The sequence below is a fragment of the Scatophagus argus genome, chromosome 22 (assembly GCF_020382885.2).
Source record: "Scatophagus argus isolate fScaArg1 chromosome 22, fScaArg1.pri, whole genome shotgun sequence".
Lineage (NCBI taxonomy): Eukaryota > Metazoa > Chordata > Actinopteri > Scatophagidae > Scatophagus > Scatophagus argus.
Window position 1 is genome coordinate 3542858 of NC_058514.1, and position 18196 is coordinate 3561053.

An 18196-nucleotide genomic window follows, 5' to 3' on the forward strand; every position below is an offset into this window, starting at 1 on the left:
TCCAAAGCATTTCTAAAAAGATCATTCTTACAGCAGCACTGTGTTGCTTCCCTAAACCAGAAGGCAGCAGAAGAAATGAAGCCGTTATGCAACAGAACAGCAGCTCTTTTAGCTCCTGTGTGGTGGCAAACTCCTACGAGCCCTGCTGGCTCATATGGGAGTAAACAGATCAATAGGCCCACCTGAGAGATGGATGCTCACCTCCTCCGGGCTACAGTGATCAAGCAGATTCTACAAAGACGTCCTTTTCAGCTGCAGCCTAATGACACTAATGGGCAGCAATGCTCTCAGAGACCCTTTATTACCCTGATTAGACCAACAACCTCAAATATAATGTCCTAATCTGATTAAGAGATGGACACAGCTGAGCACGACGGGGACAGAATACACAGAGAGAGGGAGCAGACCGAGTGTGAGTGTGATGGCTGAAAAACCAGCAGTGCACTCATGTTCATGTCTGTTAAATGTCATCTGTAAAAAGGGGTTAATGGTCATGTGAGGTGCTCTTGAAAATTACACCATTTCCAAGTGCACCGCTGACACTGACAGGTAACCGAGTAGCAGCTGTAGGCAGATCCCCAGAGGCTTGGAATTTCATGCAGAGGGCTTCATGGATTGAATTGTTTTTAAATTTAGGTCACTGTGACTGCACATTTCCCTTTATTTAGCCCAAGCTAGCATAGACCTTTAAAAAGGCCCTGAGGAGTAAGTGTGTCTGTGTATCACAGAGGTCTAACAAACATGTTGAATGAATTTCCTTCCTCTGAATATTTGCATATTTTAAAAATCGTGCTCTGTTTACCTCCGCGTCTGCCAGCTTGCAGCTTCTTCTCAGTGTTTGCTGCTGCACTTCTTTAATCATCACCACTGGTCTGTCAAAATGGCAGAGATGTGTCTCATGTCCTCCATACATGTATTACACAAACAAACCAGGGACCCACTTGTGAAAACATTGCTCCATAGCGCTGCTAGTGGCCATACACTTCACAGCGTAAGCATGCTCTTTCATGGGGAACTTCACCTACACTACACTGTGAAGCAGTGAAGTAGTCATGCAGAGTATGATTCAGTCTGTGAAAACAGTTGTGTAAAGTCTTATTTGGCTCTAAAGCAGATGTGTCATGTCTAAGAAAATTATCCTACTGATGTCACCAGGGTCATGTCAGACGGAGGGGCTAGATGACAAATCGTCAGCAGAAAGCTTTCATTCCAAACTAGTTACAAATACAGAGAGAGTCTAATTTAAATATGCTGCATTGTGGGAATTGTATGATCCAGGATTAAAAGTCCAGCTTTTTCCGTCTCTCATGATGCTTTGTGAAATAAATCAACCCCTTTCCTCAGGTTAACTGTTTGCTGATGGCCTACACAGACTCATTAGTAAATCAGAGTCAAACAGCTGACCAGACAGATGCTATGTTTAGCTGACACTACATCAAGCAACCGGGTACAGTCAAGTCAGCTCAGCTGAGATGAGCACTGAGACACACAGTCAAGTATTCAGATCATTAATGCCCAGGTAGACTGTGTTGCCTTATGTGAAGGGTTGCCTCATTGTTCAAGTAGAGGTCATGTCTTGACTGTTTAAAATCCAAAAGACAAAATAATGCACTTCAGCTGTGAAATTTATCGTGCAGTCCGGCCAACCCAAAATCAATCATTTCCTCTGGGATGAAGCCTTCAGTGATGGATACCACCCCCTGGCTTGCTGTGAGACAAGAGTGCCACTTTGGGTGTGTGTGTGTGTGTGTGTGTGTGTGTAGATTACACTTCATTTAGCACTGCTCCACAGGGGAGCCAGGGGAAATCACACAGAGACGCGAGGAGAGAATAAACAAACAAATCAAAAGCATTAAACCAAGCAAACACAACACAGGAGGCTTTATTTATTTATTTTTTTAGGGCCGTTAAACCTCCATTATCCACCTCAAATTAAACGTCTTCCTTGGTAGACTCCTCTCACTCTGCAGGGAGGTATGAACACGGGAAGCACAGGTTGCAGAAGACAATAAACAAACTGGCTGCCAATAGCGGTGGCTTAAAACAGATGAAGTGGATATTGACCATAATCTTATCTTACTGCACTTCCTCTCATTTTTATAGTGAATGGAGAAAATGTGCTGTTGTCAGTTCCCCAAAATAGAAACTCTTCTATATTTACTCCCCAAACTCCAGGAATCAAAAGAGCACAAATGTTTCCACTTCATTCAAACATCAGCGTGCAACTAAACCTGCATGCATGTGTGCCAATGTCTGAACGGCTCCAGTCTATATATATATGACCCCGCCCACCATCTTACAGCTGCAGGCACTCAGTCATTAGATGATCCAATTAGATGATACGAGCCACCTACAGAGCTCAGAACAAGTGAAAGTGCAAATCTTTTTTGAAAAACAAAACTTCTGTGAGTGAAAGGGCAAATCAGGTTAGCAGGCAGGAACACAAATACAAATATTAAAACTGGAAAAATGCCAAACTATTCTTCTAAACCTGTTGAGTTTATAGCATACAACCTTGATTCAGTTCACTTTGCATAACAATGCTGTTTAACATGAGCACATTAGTGAATAAAGTCCATAGCTGCTGTGGATGTTGTGTACATTTTCAAATAACTGATTTATGCTTCAAAGGGCTTGCTGGTTTAACAACATTAACGTGACCTTAACATTTTTTTTGTTGAGCAAGAAAAACAGTTTTGAAATTAAATTATGCAATAAATCAAAGTATTGCAAGGTACACAGGAGACAATCTTGAGTTTTACAATTACACAACATTAATTGAGCTGTTAGGATTCACCATCTTTGGAGCTTCATACGTACACGGACTAAAAGCTTAACCACTTTTATAATCCCAATGGACATTGAACACTTGATCTCACGAGTGCCCCTTTACCATTTTGTATTAGGTTTCCTTGGAAGCCAAATTAATTTAGAACTGATTTGTCAGATTAATTAGCAAACAACATAAATGTAAAATATAAAGCCACTGCAGATGTTGGCTGCCAGGCAAATTATCGGCCTTTTTCAAAGTTTGTTTGCAAATCAAAAAGTCAGAAAGTTGAGCAGTCAGATTGTTTATGTCTGTGGAGTTTCATTCGATGACGAGTTATTCCCATACGTACGAGTAATGGACTAGAAAGCGTTGCTGCTTTCATCAAAGGCCACGCAGTCATGTATATGCTGTTTCTTTTCTCCATAATGATTCACAGCTCAGGGCTGTTTCTGCTGTTGTGCTGAAACTTATTCAGTGCTTAAATGACCCATGTAGAAAATATATGTCTGAATCACTGATTCAACTCTCAGATCCCTTATATGACAGTTTGATAGAAAAGCATCAGGCTTATCAAAAGTTTATGATAGGCTGTTTTCAGAGAGGAAAATTAATTTACCTAAATATTGCATCTGCATCTCATTAAATAATTAAAAGATTAATCTCTAATTCACACGATAACTTGTTAAAGAATTACAGTGCATATACATTATTGTGTTTCTCTTTGCCCCATTGTTGAGCAGATCTGCTGCATTTCTGATCCCTGTAGCTTGTGCAATCTAATTGGATCACCTAATTACTGAGTGCCCTCAGCTGTGAGATGGTGAATGCAGTCAGTCTGAGTTGATATATTTCGCACACTGAAGAAGCCTGGAGGCTTTGCTCACAGTGGTGTCAAACACGTGAAGCAGTTTGGGAAGCGCAGGCTTCTTCTTCTTCTTCTTCTTCTTCTTCTTTGTGACAGTTGGTTTACTGAGAAGCACTCAGCTGAAAATACCTGACACACGTGTCTTTTTCTTTCTTTTTCTTTTTTTTTAACTTGGTTTAGTTTATGTCTTGTGTATTTCAGAGCTCAATCTCTGAGTGCAAGTTGATACAGTGTTCCAGGCTGACATTTCAATTGAATGGATGGAAAAATGGCTATAGAAACTGTGAAGGTTACAAGTCTAAGAATAGGCAAGAAAAGCCCTCAATACTTCTGGATGATGTGTGGAAACTGAGAAGAAGATGCAGAAAGGAGATTAAAGAAATCTTAAAATCTACCACAAGTGCTATAAATAAGCAGTCAGTGAATAAACCCTTTTGCCCAGCACATTTTATTGCACTACATTTGTCCAACATTAATAAGAACTGACTGATTTCAAAAACAAGGCACGAAAAGTATAAAGCAATTCACCGCTGTGAAGACTGTAATGGGGCCAAATATTGGCAAAACTATTTTCACCAAACTGCCTTGGTGCAATCCCCACTTGCCCAGAGTTTCATCATGTATTTTGCCGCAAACAACTCTTTCCTCTAAAGCCAAACGAAGAAGTGATCGTTAATAGTCTTTGAATAAAAGAGTCTGCAACGCTGACACAATTAGACTGCAGTGTGCCGTCTGAAGCCCTCACTCTTGTTGCTGATTGCCAATCTACATCCAGAACACGCAACACACTGACACTGTGTGTGGGTGAACATGCAGTATATGAAAATAAGGCAAGATTCAATCAACTTTGCTCACTTTTTTCCCCCCCATTTTCCATAATGCTCTTCTGCTCTGCTCTTCTACTTTCACCTTCTCTATTTGACTGACACTATGATTGCGACATAATGATGAGCTGAGACAGATTTGAATCTGTTCTCCAGAGACGAGGAAGTTCTCGCCCTTTCACTCTGGTCAATTATCCTTTTTTTTCTTTAATCAGTAGTCACACGAATCAAATTAAAACAAAGAGGATTAAAATCAGCCCCACTTTTCTCTGCAAATTATAGACCGTGACAAAAGTTTGAGCAGAAATGTGGGATGAATTCACTGGCATTAATCTGAGTTTGTCATTGTCACATTGGCTTTGGCACTCGGTGCTCAGTCTCTGTTGGAAGTTAAAGTTTGAAGAGGCTCCCTTTTGGACTTCAGGTCAGATTTACCCCATTTGGCTGAGAAGAGAAAAAGAAGCTTTATCCCTTTTGTAAAAAAAAGAATCACTTAGAACCAAAACCACCTTTCAGCATTTATTATTTATGCAGTGGTTTGTGATCCCAATTTGCCATGCAATCATCTCTCCTGTTCCACAATGCTGTGCCTTAATTTCCTAATTACAAAGTTTTCCGTTGCAGCTATTAACAATTGTTGTCAAGTTCGGTCAGAAACAAGTTGTCCTTAATTTTAAGAAAGCGTGAAAGAGCCTCCTGATCAGTAGAGTCAAAATTTGAACCACACAGATGGACTGTGCAGAGCTACACGTCCCTGTTGATCCAATGCAAAGCCTCACTTATTGTCTCCTTCCTCTCTGTTTAACTTAATGCTTGTTACCTGTTGGTGAGTACAGAAATGTTCTGTTTGTTAGCAAATAATGCCTTCAATATATCCTCGCTGGCTTCATTAACTTCCACATTTCTAATCAAGATAAAGGGGAATTACACTGAGGGAACAAAACAATACCAACAAACAGTGGAGCTCTGCAAACAAAGCCTGTGCTCTTGCAATTCTCTTATCAGTCTGCAAACTTATCGTATAGCAATTAAGTTTTTATGACTATGAGCAGCTTTGGCATCAGCAAAATCTCCAGTCCGGAAAAAAGAACCAGGGGGCATGTGATATTTTTAGTTTTAAAAAGGGATCCAGTATGATCAATCTGTCCAATTGTGGGTACATGCCTGAATTCCCCAATGTGAAAAAAATGAAGGGTGATTGCCATTTGTTGTGACTGTGTTGGGTGTGTGTGGGTGTAACAGCTACTGGTGAAAATCTAGCAAGAAAAGAGCAGTAAATCTAAATCTGGCAGCACAGACCCTGCGAACATCAACATTGCATCTTTTAATTCCAGATCGGCTGAATGCTCTGTATGCTTCATCACTGCCTGTGGCGCAGATGACGTAATGTCAGCCACGGCCTGAATAATGTGTGAATTCCGTGTTCAAGGTAGACAGCTCATCAAGATGAGCGACAGGTGCTTGTGGAGGAACTTGATTAACAGAGGGGGAGGGGTGGATGGTGCTCTCTTTGTTGCATGATTAACATGAAAGCTGAAATGGAGCACCAAACTGGTTCTGGTTTTGCTTCATGTGTTGGGATGTCGGTGTGTGTTAACAGCACATCACGTCTAGCAATGTGCCATAATCTTGTTTGGAGCACAACTGCCAAAAAATTAATTCAGTGAGAGCTTAAAGGCACTGAAATACTCAGTGGGTGTCATATTAACTTGGCCTATTAACATAATTTGGGTGAATATGGGCATAATTCTCTAAACTACTATGATACAGTGTATGTGTGTGTGTGTGAGTGTGTGTGTCTCCACTGTGTTAACATGCATGTCTTCATTTGGTTCACTGGGATCCCCTGTAACCGTGGATTCATGCAGCAGTTAAACTCCTGGGGGTTTGACCCAGTCCAACAAAATAGACGCTAATCAGAACAGACACTTGAGTGTATTCACGCCTGGCTTGTTTGGAGCAATTGTTTGGAAACCGGGATTATTTTCCCCAAAGATTGGTCTGTTTTGGGCAATTGCAAATGCAGCAACTCACATGTGGGACAAAACAAGTAAGCCGAGATCATCAAGAAAGGGTGGGAGCAGAGATGTGATTTTCAGCACGATTTCAACACTAAACTACTAACAAATCCCTCTGCTGTTCAGCAGGCGAGCTTATAATCTGTATAAGACACACATGCAAAATCATTTGGTAATCATGGCAACACATATGCAGGTCGGCGCATGTATTTGTCTCTGTGTTTTGTCAGCTCACGTCCATGTAAAAAGTGCGACAGTGATCCCACAGTGAGAAGTCCTGAGATGTTGCTGAAAGGACGCCTCGAGGCAGGATGCAAATTACAACAAAAAAAAAAAAAGGGAAAAAACCTGGAACCAACTGGAAAGGAGAGACTAAACAAGGGGTTTGAAAAGATTACCTCCTGAAGCAGAGGTTTAGCCAAATGGTCCATCAGCATTAAGTGCAATTTCTCCTTTACATTCTGCTGCAGGCTGTCAATGTATTAAATATAGGAAATACCACAGTCAACAAACGATGTTTTGATATAAGTCAAAGATTGCTCTTTTTAATGGGTTTTGGCCATAGGCGACACAACATCAAAGTTTGCCAATTAACAGAATGAGAAATGACAGCAAGTTTCCTGAGGCTGCTTTCCTTTTGTATGCTTTAATGTCAACAGAACGGCCGTCATCAGTGTCAGGTCTGCCATTGGATAATTAGTTGGAAGAATTTGATTGGCTCTAGGCATAATGTTTTGATGAGATGTTAGCTTAGGTGCACTTGTTGCTCCAGCAAATGTGAAACACCAATTAGCTGTGTCTGAACAGTGGAGAGCAGTTTTGAGCACAAAAGTCCAGTAGCGTGCCCCCCTCCCCGAAATATAAAGCTGTCAGTCAGAGCACAAGGGAGTGGGATACTGAAAGCAAGGGGAGGACAGACTAAGAAGGGCTAATTACATCGCTGACACCTCTCGCCTTCAAACATCCTTTTGCAAAGCTTTTTTTTTTAACATTTCCATAGTAATTTCACAACGGCGGCTTTGTTTGGTGTACCTCTCTGTGCCGCCATGTGTTTTTGTCTATTATTTGGAAGACATTGCTTTATTAGATGGACAGAGATGATGTGATACGTGCAGTGAGCGAGCCGCAGTGCTGGTGGTTTGTCTTATTCCTTTTGCAATACTGAGAACATGCATGTCAGTGCTATCAGTCCTGCATGTCAGGACCCTACGAGAGAGATGGATGGTTGAAATAAATCAAACATGATGCAGGAGCATACCTCTTCTCTTGTCAAAAATGCTTCATGCATTCTCCAGCTGCAGAATCAAAATGCCTCCCACAGGGCGCCTCCTGGCTCTTCCTGTGTGGTCCACTTTTGTTTTTCAGAAAACCAAACCCTGTGATCATTATTTATCTTTTTCAAACATCACAAACACCATTTAACTAAGCAGTCACCATTATGGATGGTTATTCCAGGGGCGGGGCAGCCTCTCGAGGCAATGCAAATACGTGGAGGGCAGATAGTGAAGCTGGAGTATTTAATACACAATATGTATAATTGATGACGCTGTGAAATACAGTGTAGATTCAAAGGGTGGAAGCTTATTATAATTTCACTACTGAAAGAAGCTAAGAAGTGGTCTTGACTAATGTTGGATTTAGAGTGTTTGCACAAATTCTGGCCTGCATAGCTTAAAACCTGTAAAAAGCATTATGGATCTCTTCTGGAAAGGGCACTGCCCAAAACTGCCAGTTAGGTATCACATTACCAGGCTGCTAATCTCTTTTCATCAGCGTATAAATGAGACACAGTGACGAGGTAATCAATTCAGGACAGTCACATAAGTGGGTCCTGTCAAAATTGCCTGCCTGTGTGACAGCGTTACTTGACAGGCCATCGGGTTTGAACACTTTGAGTTTTGGTCATGGCGCATCTGTTATTTGGATAAAGTTTGACTTCCATGGATTAGCATCTGTCAGCTGTATTTACAGTGACACCACTAGGCTTCAGTGCTCAGATCACTGCCATGGATGCTGGTGGCCACTGGGGACTGGACGGGGCTCACTGTGTTCCTGTCTGATCAGACTGTAGTTAAAGTTGCCTCTGTACAAGTGTGAGACGGATCCCTCTGCAACTGAACAACCAAAGAGGGCCTTCATGCATCGGTGATTCTTGGACTTGGAAGTCCCATAACGCTCCACTGAAAGAGACAGTTTGCTATATTCTCCTAGCTTGTGGTTCAGCTGTTGCATTTAAAGAACACTGGAAACTGGAATTTTGAGAAGAGATGCTGTTCCAAACCAGCAAAAAAGAGAGAACCTTCAGAACACAGAGCACTTCACTCCAATCAGAGCATTGCATTATCCTCATGGAAGGCTGCTTTACGTATTGTGATGAGAAAACTAGCAGGTACTGTAAATAGAGTAACCTGTCCAAGGGCAAATAGCTCTTGCCTTTTATCACTAAACTCTGAATCACAGCAGAAAGACAGACAGTGTACAGGGGTGGGGGTGGGCACAGAAATACAGAAACAATGAAGTGGAACAAATCCAACAGGCACACGCTTTATCTCATTCCCTTCGCCTTCCCTGCCTTTTTTCCATTTTTGCTATCTTCCTCTATCTTAATGAGCACCACAGCTTTCTATCGAGGGATGGTGCCAGTGTGATACATCACAGGCAGGACACATGCAGGGGAACGAGGACAGGACAGTAGCAGGGTGACAGCGATGCTGGCAGAGCGATTAAGAGTGCTTAGACAGGCATGCTGATTCAGAGTGTGAGCAAAAGAGCACCATCGTTCACGGGGGGGCAGAGGCAGCCATCATGTCCTCAAGAGGAAAATGTAATAAGGACTTCATATTGTATAACTTGGATAGGTTCCTATTCCAGGTTAGTTTGAGACAAGATCAAAAGGGGCGTTTGCCCAAGTTAGCAAAAATAACAGAGAAAATCGGTTGCATGGAAGCGTGAGACTTAAATAGTCTTTTTAAATGTAAAAATAATGATTAGAAAGTTTAATCTCCCTGCAATCAGCTCATTAAAAGTTTGAGTACATACTGCAGTACCAGTATCTGTGGAGAATTTAAAATTTTTCCTCTTTTTAGGCATCCTGTACTGTATCAAAATAGACACTTCATTACATGCTGCTACCACCTGCTACCCCACAAATGAAACCCAAGGAAAGTGAGATGAATGGGCTGAGGTTAACAGGCTCCAGTATAACTAACTCACTCGCATAAAAATCTAACAAAAATTTTCCATATAGTTGCTTTTTTAATGGGTTTCTACTTGGGAAAATAATATAATGCTTGAAAAAAGTCAATACAACCTATTTCATGTTTTAAAAAAGGAGGAAAAGGTAACTGACAGTAAGATACTGGACTGGAGACCTTTATCGAGACTCATGTGCTACAGCTTACATGTGTGTAATATCAAATGACTTCTCTTGACTAATCCCCAACCACTGAATACTAACCATGTGCTGGACACCTTTTTGAGAAGAAGTTAAACCTTTAAGAGTGTCATACTGAGAGTGACATTAACAGGCTTATGTTCTTCCCCCAAAGCACACTCCAGTCAAAGGCTGAGTTATAATTGCTCAGCAGCCTGAGTTAAAATGTCTGGTCATGAAGTCGGTCTACACTGAGAGGCGGTGGCCGCCCAGAACCACTCACTGTATGAAGTCTGAGAGCTCACTTGTATTACACGACCTCATTATTCAAAGGCAGCGTTGCACCGCATTAATAGAAGGTGACCTTTCCATTTGTTTGCAGCAGACGCTGTCTCATATTTTATTTTTACTCCCCTTGCTGTCTCAAACTCTCCGACAAATCAAAATTGAGGTGTGTGTTTGTGTAATGCTCATCCTCTAAATTTCCATATTGGGAAATGGGACACTGTGCACTTGTTCTGTGGTGGCAGCTGAGAGCAGGGTTTAATTGAACAAAGCCTCGGAGAGGAAGCCCCATAGCAGCACCAGCAGGACTCTGCTTCACCTGTGTTAGGCGATTACTGAGCTGCTACATGAATGCGGTGGAGAGCACATCCATGTCTATGCTCCATGTGAAATCAGTAATGAGCCAGCAACTGCCAACAGACACTAGCAGGCCAGCTCATTGCCATGCATATTATGAAGAAGCAGGGACAGCAGGGGAGTCCCGGAGGCAATAAAGAAAAGGAAACAAGCTATACTGTCATGCTAATAGTGTGCATTACTTGCGAGATGCTCCTAACTGATAGTAACGACAAGCTAAGACAACATATTGCCACGTATAATGTGTTACATGAGGCCGCCACTGGCCAAGAAAAGCTTATATGTGGCTCAATTTCCTTGGATTTATCTGGATCAGAGCCCGAAAGCACAGCAGGTCTGTCGAAGATGAGCCTTGGAGAAAGACATACGCTGCATCTGTGCGAGAACAATCATTGATGTTCTTTTTTTCCCTCCCACACGAGACATAATCAAAAAGGGGCATATTTTTATGGGGGAGGAAATGGGAGCGTCAATACGTTCATTCAAGCTCCAAGGATTTCCCCGTGCACAGTGTTAGATCGCTACAGATATTTACATTATTCCACCGATAGTTTTAGTCGTGCACAAATATGTAGGTTGTCTGTTGCTAGCAATGTCCTGCAGGATTTCACCAGAGAAATGCTTTGCCTGCCTGATGTTGCGTAATATATTAAATAATAATATTTAATATATTATATATTTCATGGCTTCTGCAAACGTACTTGGTGTCCAATGGAAATTGTTTGTCATGTATCAGCTAGCAGAGACACCTGCAATGATTTTGATGTTTTACAAGCTGTAATATGTTTCCTGATCTGCCCTGGGGTGTAGCTAACATGGATTTCTTGGGGCGGATAGTGATAATGGTATTTTTAGATCAGGGCTACTGATAGTTTTGAATATTTGTGCTGATATTGGAAACACAGCTGATGTTGCTCGAACTATAATAAGACACTAAAACTCTCCATTGAGATTCAGGCTAATGAAAACATACTATGTGGGATAGCGGCTCATATCACTGCTTTTACTCTTGAGAAGCAATTATGATTAGAAATATGGAAATCTGCTAATTAAAGCCAAATCAACAGAGGATACATGGTGCACAGTTTTTCATGGGTAAATTATTTGTATGAAATAAAACGTTCAGTGTGAAGGGGAGCGTCGGAGTAGGTAGCGTGACGATGTTTGTCGAGTTGTCGCTGCTGCAGGGTCTCTCTGTATGACAGGAGAAAATTGACTCATCTCTTTTACCTTCCAAGCTTGCTTGAGGACTTATTTTTTTTAGTCATTACTGGCTTAGCTCCAGTGTTTGTTTGTTTTTTGAGGGGGTTTTTTGCATCCCAGAGGGCTTGTGATATTTTCCCGACAGTGTGACTTCTGAACTGTCAACTATGGTTAGAGCTACAAGAGATCTTTCCATTGACCTGCATCTGTTCAAAATACATGCACTTGGCTGTTGTGAGAAATTTTAATCTCCGCTCAGCAGAAGTCTAAAACATGCTTCCTTTGAGTTTATCTTCAAAATGTGCACCTGACAGATTTTGGGGTTGAATGTGGCGGTGAATTGCAGTCTTTGGCTGGACTATCTGGCAGAACAGCAGAGGTCGTATGTGACACTGTCATTTTTCACAGATGGTGTGGAGGCTGCCACAGAAAAGTAGCTGGAATACCGATAGGCTGACCTCCGAGCACTCTGTGACGAGGCAAAGGGGGGTAGGGGGGGTTCCTGGATAGAGGGCACCTTTTGAAATGACATTCCTGCAAAGCTGAAGATAATTTGTGGTAAATCAGTCTGAATATAATTTCTATGAAGTGGCATCTTAAGGTCGCGGTAAAAGAATTATGAACCTCTTGCTGTCAAGTCTCGAGACTATTCATCAACCGAAATAAAGAAGGAGTGGAGAAGTCACTTGGTCGTGATTTGGTTGACTGCATTAGGTCTGAAAGACAGAGAAGCCAAGAACTCGCACAGCCCTCCTCTGCTCTCTGTAGTCTTAATCGAAATATGAGCACTTGCAGAGTCATGCAAATTCTCCAGCGTACGTTATGATTACACTCCTCTCACTTGGCGCACAGTGACACATGGCCACCTCCAAGTTGTCTGGGGAATCTCCGGGTAGTTGACTGTTTGCAGATTATCACAGCTTGTTTTTCCACTCACTTAAAAGCCATTTCCTGCTTGTTAACTCTCCATTAATATCTGTTGCTTTGCGTCCACTCAACTCAAGCACTGCCTGAGAGGTCTTGGTTTGAAAGACTTTGTCACACCTGCAAAGAAGAGGTTTTCTCCGTAATTACATTCTCTCATGCATAATGCCAATGTTTGACTTCTAATCAGAGGCCAGCGTCAAGTAATCCCATAAGAGTATGACACTCCATCCGTTAATCAGATTTATCATGTTGTGTGCCCCTACAACCCTGGAAGTTGTAAGGAGGAAAGAACTCCTGGTGTCTCCCAAGACAAATTAGCCCCAAGTGAGGTGTGAAATTCCAAGACCCCCTTGAGTTGGCTTTAATGGGAACTGGTGTCCTCAAACAGGAAACCACCTCATGGAGTTAGGTTTGGGATGGGCGCTTGTGTGCGAGCGATACCAACTAAATACAATTGGGTTAATCTCCAAACACAGCTCATACTCTGGAAACAATGCCCGGATGGGTTCACATTATTCAGATTTGCCCACCAGTCATAAGTTAAGAGTCTTACAAGAATTCAGTATGCAGGAGTAGAAAATGTTGTATGCAGGCCATTGCTATGAGCCTTACAGTCCTTGTATAACTGGAGCGGGACACACGTAGGTGTACTTGGCAATAGATAAGTGCCTTCCACCTGGGCTTTGGGCTCTGTGGGCTGTCCAATTTGGTGACCTTATGATTTCATCCCTATTTTTTTTTTTCATTTGCTGATGATATTTGCCTCTGACCTTTACTGACAGGTGTGCAGCCAAGTGTAAAGGATTTGGGGTGAAGGTTGGTATCTTCAAGTCTGATGCCTTGGTGCTCATCATCAATTGTCCTTTTGTTTTTATATTTACATAGTGATGTTTTTATATTTATAGCATTAGTATTTGTAGGTTATTGGGCTTGTACCAGGACCAGGGAAACAAATTTCGTTCCACATCATGTTTCTACATGTGTGAAATGACAATAAAGCTCCTTGAATCCTTGAATCCCTGAATCCTTGAAAGCATTGGGATTAACTTGCTTCTATAAGACAAAGTTTGTTTGGATCTCTTTGATAAGTAAAGGTGCCAAAATATTTATGGAAATGGCAAAAACTGTATTTCTTCAGAGTGTGTCAGGGCTCACCTGTAAGCACCTACAGGGACAGGGTTAAAAGCAGAGTTTTAAGGAGAATCTCTTCTCCTTTTAGTTGAAAGGATCCAGTTGTTCTGACCTGAAAGCCTCCCAGTGGGGTATTCCCTGTAGTGATATCCTCTGAGTCAGGTGGAGATCCAAAAGGATACTTTCATAAAATTTGCTGGAGGAATTTCATAATTTTTTTTGTTTGTGGGCAGGGAGCACCCCACGGCTAGCCATATAGTTGTGGGTGAGGGAGGAGGATGTTTGACCTACTTTGTTTAACCCACTGGCACCATGATCCAGTACCTCAAACAACTGAGAGTGGACGGATAAATGTCTTCGATAATTCTCTGTATAAATATTTACACTGAATCTCTATAGGCATCTGTCAAGATCTACCCCGTCTGATACCCCTGAGACAGTGGAAAGAGCTTGAGGAAATGAATGCAAATTTGTAATTATACTTCACCAGCTCAAGAGTTGAATTGTTTTGTAGCCATGTTTCATCACAGCACAGAGACGGTGTGTTGCTTTGATGGTTATCGGCACCTTTTTCATTTCCTGCTAAACATCTCTTCAAATATTTGCCGGCACTTGTGTGGCTGTGTATCTTAGTGCTTTGCCAGTTTCCCTGGCAGAATGAAAGAGAGTAGTTTACACACACTTAGGATAAAACAAGCTAATATTTACCCAAGCAGGAACTTGACCTACTAGGAGAGTCCAAAAAGACATAGGAAATTGTTTTGATAGAGAGGGGAAAAAAAAGACCTTCACTTTGTTTTGCAGCCACTAACCAGGACGTTCTCACATTATGACATTTGACAGTAAACTACTATCTATGCTTGTCTACAATAAGGAACCCTTGAGCTTTGGATAAGCATGTAAAGAAGTGGTCTTTTTTATTCTTTAAAACTTGCTCATATCCATTAACTGTAATACCACTGGGAGGAGTGCTGAATGGGTCTACACCCCCTGCGGAGCAGCTGTACTGCAGCAATGATAGCTTTTGCATTCTGGTCATGCTTCCCTGCAAACAGCAAGTAAACGAAAGCCTAACCCTGCACGCTCCCATGGAGAGGGCCTGCAATAAAAATGCATGTAATCATTGAAAGCAGGGGGCAGGTGCCCTGGGCTTTACCTTGGATCAGTGCTCAAAGATGGGGAATGGGAATCTGGACACCAGGGAGGAAGCCAAGTGCATCGGCTTCAGAGCAGCTATGCAGCTGGCACATTTGGCAATAATATTTCCTATATTTATGCTTGAGGCTACATCATCAGAAAGGTGGAACCTGTTGTCTGTCCCTGACAAAACCAGTGAACTGTGTAAGCGGTTATTTGGCTTCAGATATAAGGGAAAGCAGGTAAAAATAATTGTTTCCAACTTCAGTACAGTTATGTGTTTCTGCTCAGTAGTCACATGACCATCCCATAGTCCACTACAAAAGGCAGAACAGAAGTTGTGGAGAAAGGGTGAGATTGGCCGTTTCTGCTTCCCAGAGGGCACAAGCAATTTTCAGCTCTAGTGAGCCAGCGCCAGGAATACCTAAGACGGAACATAGAACAATACTCAAGCTCATTTATTCACGTCCTCCCATGGCAGCAACTGACTTCTTTTCTAATACACTAAACAAAATGGGCAAATTTAGGATTGCGGAATCAACTGGCACACATTCAGCTCAAAAGTGTAAGAATGACTAAGATAAACCCCAGTGATGCCAAGTCTATCCTGTACTTTACTTAAAGTTCTGAGTGTGTGTTAATCCATCGAGAAGTGTGGTGAGATAAACAAGAAAAATCTGAATATTCATTTCTCTGAGAAGAATAATGGATGTGTCACTTGTGCTCTGATTGGGCTCTGTCAGATGCACTGCAGTAGTTCTGAGACTTGCAGGTAAGCTGTGTGATTGATAGCTACGCCAAGAATGCCACTGCTGCTCTCCCCAGGCGATGGCAACTGCACTCATGCTCAGCTTGCTGGGATGCCAGTCAACAGTGAAGCAAAGATGTCTTCCTTCTGTTCAGTACAACTTCCACACTATTGTTCGCCGTATCCCAGGGCATTGAGATAAATATATGTAAAAAGGATGGGCATTTCAAGCAAAACACTGATATTTGGTGGGAAGTGTCTGACCATCCATGTGGCCACATACAAATGACTATGCACGGTTGCTGTAGACTTTGGCCTGGCCTGTTGATGGTAACAAGCCTCAGGGACGGTAGCGAGACATTGTGGTGTTGTTGCAGGAACCTCCTAATACTATTGGACTACAAGCTGATCTTATCTGGACATTTCAACACTGACTACAACAGCTCATTTATATGTACATCAGCATGGCAGTGGGGATGTGCACATACTCTTCATTAGTCGAGTAATTTACTTCCCACAAAAGCCGATGAAATATGTCACAACCATACAGCCTGAAAAACAGGGGAAAATATATTCTTTAGGACAATAGTCACAGAAAGAAAACGATTTTATGACTAAGATCAAAGAGATTTTCCAATGCTGGTTTGCACAACTAAATTTAGGTTTGTGGTCCCCTTAATGGTTCACACATGGAACATTAGAACAAATTTAGAATTGGATGAAAAATAAAGTACAATATATCCAATTTTATACATATACACCCAGGAAGATTTTCTTCTTTTTCTTCTTTGAAAGTCATGACCCATCTCTAATATGTGAGCAGGAATCCTACAGGCAAAACTGTGAAACGGCCTGAAGGGTCAAATAAAACACTGGCTTTCCTCGGAAGCAGAAGTGCCTTCTTGCAGTAGGCTGGTGCTAACATGACTCACAGTATGTGGATGGAAGCTTTGAAACAAAGTCTAAGCTCCACTGAGACCTTGTCAGAAAACCACGGCTGTCCAATTGAGCTGAAAGGGATTTACGCATCTTTAGTTGACTCTAGCCGGGTCACAGCTTTGGCTGCGTTGTGGCACAGATTTCAGGTGTGGGACAAGGCTTATGCAGCTGGAGGTGGACAAAGAGCAGCAAGGGGAGTTAACTGTCACCACTGCGCTATAACCATCTATACTGATCCACTTTACTTGTCTAATCCACTTGTCTCAAGCGAGCCACAAGTGTGTCTCATTTGTATTGTTGGTGTTTTTGAATATAAATCGGCGGACTTAAACATTTTATGGGGATTAGGCCAGCTTAGCTCCATGCCTAATGCAATGATTAGGGATTTCTGGCACAGCAGATAAGTGAATGTTCACTAGTTACTCAGCAACTGTGCTCAACTGTTAAAAACCCTTAAGCCCGAAATGGCAAAGTCTTGGACAAGATGGCTCTCCAGCTGCAGCAGTGCGTCACCCACAACACTTCATTAGCTACAGGGTGATACATCAGTTTCACACTGTTTTCCCTCATCAGATGGCCAATCTACTGTCCCCGTCAGGTTTAAATCACGCTGAGGGAGACGTAATCTGAGCTACAAGAATTACAAAAGGGAGGAAAGAAGAGCAAACAGGAAGATTACTTTTGCAACAGAGATATACCATGAGGGGAAATCTCTTGAAAGGTGCGTGTTCTTCAGCAAATGAGTCAGATTTATTTGCAATATGTCTGCACTTTTCAAATATAACAATTATCTCTTAACTGAACAGACCATTTGGTTCTGTCTTGCGTTAATAAACTGCAGCTGTTGTCTGAACAGTGATAAACTCAAGTGGTTTTCCTTGTGGGTTTTAGTCAAATTACCCAAGATTTATATTCACTGCACTGTCAGCAAACTTATTGGACACCATATCAGTCTTCCTCTTAAGCAACAACAGAACTTTCAAAAAGTTTCTGATTTACAGGCTAAACATTGCAAGTTTAATACATTTTTATTTTTTCACAAAAATAAAAGCAGCTTGAGGGGGAAAAAGATGTTCTCCAGCCTGATTATTTATGTCTGAGAAGGGATAAGTCGCCAAGTCGCCCATAAAAATGTGACCCACAGCACCTGAAACGGCTCCAGGAGTTGTGGTCCAGCTCGAGACGCAGAGCAGACAAACCACATTCCTGCTAATATCAAAGGCCTGTGAGACGTAGAGGTGAGCGGTGTATAAATCAAAGCAAGGTCTACAACACGGACAAATGTTTAAGGTTAAAAGCGAGAACTAGTGGGTCACTTGAGGATCAAAAGAATTTTATAGTGCTGTATGAAGAGAATTTTCAAGTGCAAGTTGGAAATGGACCTTTGAAGATAAAGTGTCAGTGCCAATTTTGTCAATAATTCCTTTTAAAGTTTTTATTGAACTCTGGGTAATATGGACCGTGTGTGGCGCATAATTAGACTTTTTCCTCTCCTTTTAAAGCGTATACGTGCTAATATTGAATAGTTTTTCTTTTTTAAAAAACCATTGCATCCAACATAAATGCAGGGGTTTGGGAACACATACAGAAGGAATGAAAAGACAGAAATCCGAGCC

General features: G+C 41.8%; 1 protein-coding gene across 3 annotated transcripts in view; it reads left to right on the forward strand.

Annotated features, from left to right (window-relative positions):
• The window catches only part of chrm2a (cholinergic receptor, muscarinic 2a), a 66774-nt gene that overhangs the window by 39775 nt on the left and 8803 nt on the right, over positions 1–18196 (forward strand). The window contains exon 1 of one of the 3 annotated variants that reach the window (XM_046379155.1): positions 3495–4886. The exons of 1 other annotated variant lie outside the window; for it this stretch is intronic. The gene's annotated coding sequence lies outside the window, so the exon portion shown is untranslated. Of the gene's footprint in view, positions 1–3494; positions 5289–18196 lie in introns of those variants that run through there. One more of the 3 variants, XM_046379154.1, reaches the window with a different exon arrangement.